Genomic DNA, 8,182 nt, shown 5'->3' on the forward strand with positions numbered 1-8,182 from the left:
ATCTTGGAGGACCTGCCCTGGGTCCATCTATCTCCTGCCTCAAGCCACTGCCTCCAGCATTCACATCTCTCTCACCATCTGTTTACTCCTAGTAAATGGCTGAGCTGTGACTCCAACCCTGGGCCTGGTGAAAAACACTTGAACTGAAGCTTCTGTCTGCAAGAATTCTCTGGAATTTATGTTGTGTCCCCAGGGTAGTGTCTCAGAAGCCCAGGCTTGTTCTTAAGTTGAACATCTCTGCCACACAGCCTCCTGGGGCAACAACCTGGGTGATGCTACATTAGAAACCTGCCCCTCCCCTAAATTGCAGGCAAGGGAATTAATCTGAGGTTCACAGTAAGGATGGGACCAAGACCCATTTCTCTCTTGACCTCTGCCATTGCCCTCCACAGTGATTTTTTTTTTTTCCTTTTTCTGATTGCCTTAGATGGTGTGCACACACTCAAAGACTGACCTTACACATCCTAGAGGCAGCCTTCTGAACTCCAGGCCTCCCGTACATGCGTGTTAAGTGACTTCAGTAGTGTCCGACTTTGCAACACCATGGACTATAGCCCGCCAGGCTCCTCTCTCCATAGGATTCTCCAGGCAAGAATACTGCAGTGGGTTGCCATGCCCTCCTCCAGAGGATCTTTCTGACCCAGGGATTGAACTTGCATCTCTCACGTCTGCTGCATTGGCAGGCGGGTTCTTTACCTCTAGCACCACCTGGGAGGCTACTAGGAAATCATAAGCAATCCCAGTTACCCCAGGGCTCAGTCATCACCGGCACTATGGAACTGATAGAATGCGTCTCTATACTTAGCACAGTGTAGGTGCTTCTGTCTTGGGGCAGAAAGAATTCAATGAGAGGCAGAGTGACAGGTAAGGATAGAGTTTATTAGTGTAGGAGGCTTGGGTGCTGCACCCTGAGAATTTAGTGGGCTCCAGTTTTATAATCAAAGGAAAAGTGGGGAGGGGGAGAAAACCACCTTTTCCCTCATTCTTGAGTAGATGTCAAGCTTCCAGCAGCAGCTCCTGCTTCATGTCAGGTGTTTTCATGTCCCTACCTGGTCAAGCCAGTCCTGTTCTGGCACAATGGAAATGAGCAAAGAGGCGGTAACATATGCTAAGAATAGTAAACCATCTCAGGTTTCAGTATAATGTCACCCTTTCCTTTTATTTTTATTTTTGGTGTGCCCAGAGGAGCATTTCCTAGGTATTATTAACTTACTGAACTCACTGGACAGGATGTGGGTCTCATATCACCGTCATTTTTACTGTTTGGGGGCATGTCTCAGGTTTCCATGGTGTGGTTTTGTTGCTAAGCAAGTCTGTTTGGCTTTGTGCTTAAGCAAACCTGCTTTCTTCTTCTTCTTCTTCTTTAAACATTTATTTGGCCCCAGTGGGTCTTAGTTTTGGCATGTGAGATCTTAGTTCCCCCATCAGGGATGGAACCTGTACCCCTGCATAAGGTTCCCTGTGCAGTCCTTGCAGTCTGATGGGCCTCCCGACCACCAGGGAAGTCTCAAACCTGCTTTCTCGAGTGATCATTGACTTATAGGGGTTTTCCATACTTTTTTCTCTACTCACAATCCCCTAGTGGGATGAAGGTTTCCCCTGGTGACTCAGACGGTAAAGAATCTGCCTGCAATGCGGGAGACCTGGGTTGGGAAGATCCCCTGGAAGAGGGCATGGCAATCCACTCCAGTGTTCTTGCTTGGAGAATCCCCATGGACAAAGGAGCCTGACAGGTTACAGTTCATGGGGTCACAAAGAGTCAGACATGACTGAGCATCTAAGCACACACATACACTCAGTGGGATGAAGTATTTAATCACCTACTTTGTCCTTTTACTCCGTCTCTACCAACTAGGCTAAATGCTTTATATGCAATTCTCTACAGTTGCCTCCTTTCCTGAGAAACTGAGGCCCAGAGATGGGTAGGCTTTGCGTGAGGTGTAAGTCACTTTCTTGGGGGTCACACAAGAGGGGGTTTAAGCCTCCTCTCCCCAGGTCCCCCTCCACTGGAAGCCTGGGAAAGGCACCACAGCTCTGCCATGAGGACAGTGTGAGATCTGCGCCTGTAACAGCCATGAAATTAAAAGACACTTGCTCCTTGAAAGGAAAGCTATGACAAATCTAGAGAACATATTAAAAAGCAGACATCGCTTTGCCAATAAAGATCCATAGAATCAAAACTATGGTTTTTTCAGTAGTCATGTACAGATGTGAGATTTGGACAGTAAAGAAGGCTGAGTGCCAAAGAATTAATGCTTTTGAACTGTGGTGCTGGAGAAGACTTGAGAGTCCCTTGGACAGCAAGGAGATCAAACCAGTCAATCCCAAAGGAAATCAACCAAGAATATTCATTGGAAGGACTGACGCTGAAGCTAAAGCTCCGATATTTGGCCACTTGAAGTGAAGAGCTGACTCACTGGAAAAGACCCTGATGCTGGGAAAGATTGAAGGTAGGTGGAGAAAGGGATGACAGAGGATGAGATGGTTGAGTGGCATCACCAACTCAATGGACATAAGTTTGAGCAAACTCAGGGAAGCCTGGCGTGCTGCAGTCCATGGGGTTGCAAAGAATTGGACTCGGCTTAGCGATTGAACAACAACACTCAGTAAATGCTACCTCTCATTATTTGTACCATCCACCTTTCAAAGCATTTTCTGATACAGGTTGTAAAATTGCTGTATTATTGATAATGTTTTTAGTATAGATCCACACACAGTCCCTTATCTGAAAGATCTAGGACTAGATAGTATGGATTCCAGAATTTTTTTTTTTAGAAGTCAATGGGTTGGGAAGATCCCCTGGAGAAGGGAAAGGCTACCCACTCCAGTATTCTGGCCTGGAGAATTCCATGGACTGTATAGTCCATGGAGTCCCAAAGAGTTGGACACGACTGGAGTGACTTTCACTTTCGGAATGTATGTAAGGCATATACAGCATTCTGCAGTATTCCCAGAAGGGTCAGGGCAGCCGTACATGATCACGTGATAATTCTACTTCAAAGCGTGTGCAGACAGAAGTACACTCTCAGTGGAATAGTTATAAATATGTGATGTCAGTCTGTCAGGTCTTATTGCTTGAAGACTTTGGGGCCTAATTTATGAAGAAAGTTTGTGGGTAAGAAACTGTAGCAATGGTTTTTAGCTTTGTTTTTTTTTTTTAATTGATACCATTATTAAGCAGCTGCTTTGCAGACTTCAGATTATGTAGGTTTACAGGCACTGAACAATTTATTTCAACAGATAATGCTGGTTTATTACAGATAAAATGGAGAAAAAACACACGGTATCCACCCCCCCAAAATAACTGGATTATCAGAGGGTGTTAAAACCATTGGTAAAAGGCTGTTGGAGAATAGTCCAGAATTATTACCCATCAGATGACTTATTCATTAGAGAGGGGGAAAAATATACCTACCAAGTGAGGGATGGTGGGTGTTGGCAGACAGACTCTTAACCAAATGATCAAATGATATCCTCAGTAGTGGGACAGCATGACCTCAAGGGCCTCTTGATGTGATACTATAGGAAGTATACAACATTGCCTAAGCAGAATTCTAGTTAAAAAAATTTAAATCTCTATTTATTTTTTAAAATAATTTTATTTATTTATTTATGGCTATGCAGGGTCTTCCTTGCTGGGTGGGCTTATCTCTAGTTGTGGTGAGTGGCGGCTACTCCTAGCTGTGGTGCATGGGCTTCTCATTGCCGTGGCTTCTCTTGTTGCAGAGCAATGAGCTCTAGGGCGCACAGGCTTAGTTGCTCTGTGGCCTGTGGGATCTTCCTGGACTGGTGATCGAACTTGTGTCTCCTGTAGCAGCAGCCAGATTCTTTACCACTGAGTCACTAGGGAAGCCCTAAATCTACATTTAATAATGTGAAAGCAATCAGTATTGAACATAATATAACTGGCCCCTGCCAAAAAAATCACTGTCCAGAACTTTTCAAAAAAGTCAACATGAGAAACTAAAAAAGAGACTAAAGGGACAAGAAGCAGAGTCAGTTTGTGCACCTTGGTTGGGGCCTGAATTGGTGATTTCCTCTGGGTTCTGTCTTGCTCGGGGCTGGTTTTCTTTTCCTGTCTGATGATGTAGCTTGTTTCTTGCCATTCTCAACAGAGGCACAAGGCTGCTGTCTATAGGTGGTGGCCTGTGCGTTCTGTTATAAATGTTGACTGTTTTCCTGCCAGGCCACGGCATGAATGCGGGCTTTGTGTCTGGGTGTGGGGCTTGCTGCCCGGCTGGCCTCCCTCGTGGGTGGTAGGATACCAGGAGTCCCACCTCCAGCTGCCCTCCCCTCCCCCGCAAGTGCCAGAACAGGACGGGCTTTTTCCAGAAGCCACCACCTAGCTTAGTGACTGCCTCAGGGCTGGCAGAGAGCTGGATCTCTTTAGGGAACCACCCTTCAATTCTTGTCTTCCTGCCCATGAATGCTGGGTGGCTTGTGCCCTGGGGAAGGCGGGAGGACGGGGTGCAGGAAGCTTGGAAAAACTATCATCTGAGCCTGCCATGGCTGTATTTTCTCATTCCTGCCCATTCACTATAGCCCTGGTCCTGTCGGGCTCACTCTTTCCTGCAGTCCTGTCTTGAATGCCCTGAACTCTTTACTCTGATTCATGTCCCCAGGTCTCTAGCTTGTTTGTCTTACCAGAAATGTGTGGAATTTGGACTTTCTCAGAAGTGGTGGTATCTGTGGTAGTGAAACCTGAGGGAAGGGGACAGGGCACAACCTTTAAAAGAATGACAGAGCCCGAGGACACGACATAAGCTGATTAGAACCAAATAGGTCCAAGATGGTGGGCAGGTTGATTTCCACTAGACCTTGAGCCTCAATATACACTCATTTGTAACACATTTGCATATGCTAAGTGACGTACCCACCAGTGCCTTGACAGTTCCAAGGCTGACCATCGAAGACCAAAAAGGGGGCAGTGGCCTAATCCCTGGAAGTCTCCACCCCTTCCCCCAAATTTCTTGACTTCCTACTTTTATATTCCAGTCCCCTATTATGAAAAGGACATCTTTTTTGAGTGTTAGTTCTAGAAGGTCTTGTAGGTCTTCATAGAACCGTTCAACTTCAGCTTCTCCAACATTGCTGATTGGGGCATAGACTTGGATTGCTGTGACATTGAATGATTTGCCTTGGAAATGAACAGAGATCATCCTGTCATTTTTGAGATCTTCTTCTAAGGGATTCTTGCCCACAGTAGTAGATATAATGGTCATCTGAATTAAATTTGCCCATTCCAATCCATTTTAGTTCACTGTGAGAGTTGGACTATAAAGAAAGCTGAGCGCCAAAGAATTGATGCTTTTCAACTGTGGTGTTGGAGAAGACCCTTGAGAGTCCCTTGGACTGCAAGGAAATCAGACCTGTCAAGTCAATCCTAAAGGAAATCAGTCCTGAATATTCATTGGAAGGATTGATGCTGAAGCTGAAACTCTAATACTTTGGCCACCTGATGGGAAGAACTGACTTATTAGAAAAGACCCTGATGCTGGGGAAGACTGAAGGCAGGAGGAGAAGGGGATGACAGGGGTTGAGATGGTTAGATGGCATCACTGACTCGATGAACATGAATTTGAGCACACTCCGGGAGTTGGTGATGGACAGGAAAGCCTGGTGTGCTACACCAGGGGGTCACAGAGTTGGACATGACTGAGTGACTGAGCTGAACTCCCCCAAATGTTGGAATGATCCTCCCACTCATTAGCCTATAAAGTTACCCAGCCCATAAAAACTATCCACACCATATTTCAAGGCTGCTCTCCCCTTCTGAGATGACCCACACTCTGTTTGTAGAGTGTGTTTCTCTTTAAATTCTTGCCTATCACTTGTCTCTCACTGAATCTTTCTGCAAAGAGACATCAAAAACTTGAGCTTCATTAAGTCCTGAGACCAGATGTGTGATCTTGGCTAAAAGATCATGGAGTCAAGTTGCAATCTGAGTTACACAGTTACACTAGACTGAAGAAAGTCCCCCCCCCCCCCCACACACACACAAGATATCTGTGCCCTAATTCTTGGAACCTGTGAATATTGCATTGCTGTTGTTCAGTTGCTAAGTCGTGTCCGACTCTTTGTGATCCCATGAACTGCCAGGCTTCCATGTCCTTCACTATCTCCTAGCGTTTACTCAAATTCATGCTTGTTGAGTCGGTGATGCTATCTAACCATCTCATCCTCTGTCACCCCTTTCTCCTTTTGCCTTCAAGCTTTCCCAGCATCAGGGTCTTTTCCAATGAGTTGGCTCTTCGCATCAGGTGGCCAGAGTACTGGCCCATGCATACCTTTCGGTAACACTTCCAATCAATATTCAGGGTTGACTTCATTTAGGACTTACTGGCTTGATTTCCTTGCTATCCAAGGAACTCTCAAGAGTCTTCTCCAGCACCATAGTTCAAAATCATCAATTTTTCAGCGCTCAGCCTCCTTTATGGTCCAACTCTCAACATCCATACATGACCACTGTAAAAACCATAGCTTTGACTAGACTGACTTTTGTTGGCAAAATGAATGTTGCCTAACACAGCAAAAAATATTATGTGGACATGATTGAGTTAAGGATCTTGGGATGCTGAGACCAGCCTGAATACAATCTCAGTATTCCGGATAGAAAGGAGACAGGAGTCGTCAGTCAGAGGGAGGGCAATGTGATAACAGAAGCAGAGATGCTAGTGATGGGCTTTGAAGGTGGAGGAAGGGGCCACAAGCCAACTGGAAGCTGAAAAAGGCAAGGACATAGTCTCCCACCCAGAATCTTCTAAAGCAAACAGCCCTGCGCCCCTGTGACTATTGACCTAACTGATTTTGGACTTCTAACCTCTAGAACTGTAAAAGGATAACTTTTACTGTGTTAAGCTATTGAGTTTATGGTAGTTTGTTACAGCATCAAAAGGAAACAAATCCAGTCTCCTTTCCCATCCCTGTGCATTGTCAGCTGATCTCCTTTTTTGTTCTATTACTTTGTGCACATGGGAGTGTATTATACCCTCTAAGGGGCTAAGAGGGTGGGCTTTGGGTCAGACTTTATTTCCTGGTGAAAACAGTGATTACTGAGTGACCCAAAGCAGCTCACCCTGTTGTCTCACTGTGCTGTCAGTTTCCTTGTGGTGTGAGGGTCAAAATTCCAGTTTCTTTCTTTTTTTTGTTTTTTGGGCTGTGTCATGCAGCAAAGTTTTAGGTCCCCAACCAGGGATCGAACCTGTGCCTTTTGTAGTGAAAGTGTGGCGTCTTAACCACTGGACCATCAGGGAAGTCTTGCCTCCATTTTCTTTACTTTTTAAAAAAATTTATTTTTAATTGGAAGAAAATTGCTTTACAGTGTTGTGATGGTTTCTGCCATAGTATAATGCAAATCAGCCATAATTGTACATAAATCCCCTTCCACTTGAGCCTCCTTCCCCTCCCCCAACCTACCTCTCTAGATTGCTTCCATTTTCTATCAGGCCTGCATATGTTTTGTTTAGTTTTCAGTGTTTTAACGTGTTTTCATTGAATAGGATAATTATCCTATAGGGTAATTTATTTTGAATAGGATAATATGTTTACATGGTATAAGAATTTAAAAGTATAAAAATGTTTCCAACACTAATCTCTCTTCTACCATTGCCTTCAGCTATCCCATTTATCTACTTGATTCAGATATGTTCTTGCAGAGATTTTTCTATACATGGACAAGGAATTGCATACACACACACTCACACACTGTCTCATCAAATGAATAATAACATACCATATGCTCCCTGTTTGACACTTTGCTTTTATCATATAATATATATTTTAACATTTAACAATTCTTTTCTAATATGGTTTATTACAGGGTTTTGAATATAGTTCCCTGTGCTATCACAATAGGACCTTATTGTCTATCCATTCTATATATTAGTTTGCATCTGCTAGTCCCAAACTCCCAATGTATCCCTTCTCCCCACCTCCTCTCATTTAGTATATTTTTTAAAATTATCTTCCCATATCGTTACATAGAGAATTTCCTTTTTAATTTTTTTTTTAATTGGTCATTTGGCTTGTGGGAGCTTAATTCCCCAGCCAAAGATGGGGCCTGCGCCCTTGGCAGTGAAAGTCAGAGTCCTAACCACTGGACCACTGGAGGATTCCCATCCTTATTTAGTTATTTATTTTTGTGTGAAAGTACCTGATGCTTTTCTCTTGTCCTCTACTGATA

This window comes from Cervus elaphus, chromosome 4 (assembly GCF_910594005.1).
Source record: "Cervus elaphus chromosome 4, mCerEla1.1, whole genome shotgun sequence".
In the NCBI taxonomy this organism is placed as follows: Eukaryota; Metazoa; Chordata; class Mammalia; order Artiodactyla; family Cervidae; genus Cervus; species Cervus elaphus.